The sequence below is a fragment of the Cynoglossus semilaevis genome, chromosome 20 (assembly GCF_000523025.1).
Source record: "Cynoglossus semilaevis isolate Cse_v1.0 chromosome 20, Cse_v1.0, whole genome shotgun sequence".
Classification (NCBI taxonomy): Eukaryota; Metazoa; Chordata; class Actinopteri; order Pleuronectiformes; family Cynoglossidae; genus Cynoglossus; species Cynoglossus semilaevis.
Genome location: NC_024326.1, coordinates 14,019,514 through 14,019,809, shown reverse-complemented (window position 1 = coordinate 14,019,809; position 296 = coordinate 14,019,514). Strand labels below are relative to the sequence as shown.

Here is a 296-nt window from a genome sequence, read left to right as displayed (position 1 = left end):
TTCACTGTACTACCTAAAGAACAGTTCCATGAAATGAGAGTGAGTTTGACCTCCACGACCTTTAGATTTTAGGTTTTAATATCAGCGTTTTATTCTGAAATGTCTCAGTAACTAAGTGGAGCAGAGATATTTACAACTTCATAATGACTCCATGAACGAGTCTTAAAATAAGTTCCAGGTTTGGGTGGAGAATGGGAATCGCTCCGAGTTCCTAAATGATTCTGTGGTTTATCCAGGTTTGGATCTCCTCCCCCTCCTCCTCCCCCTCCTCCTCCTCCTCCTCCCCCTCCTCCTCT

The 296-nt window shown here is 43.9% G+C and overlaps 1 protein-coding gene across 1 annotated transcript in view; it reads left to right on the top strand.

Annotated features, from left to right (window-relative positions):
• The window catches only part of pard3ab (par-3 family cell polarity regulator alpha, b), a 67,509-nt gene that overhangs the window by 32,503 nt on the left and 34,710 nt on the right, over positions 1-296 (top strand). The window lies entirely within an intron of this gene.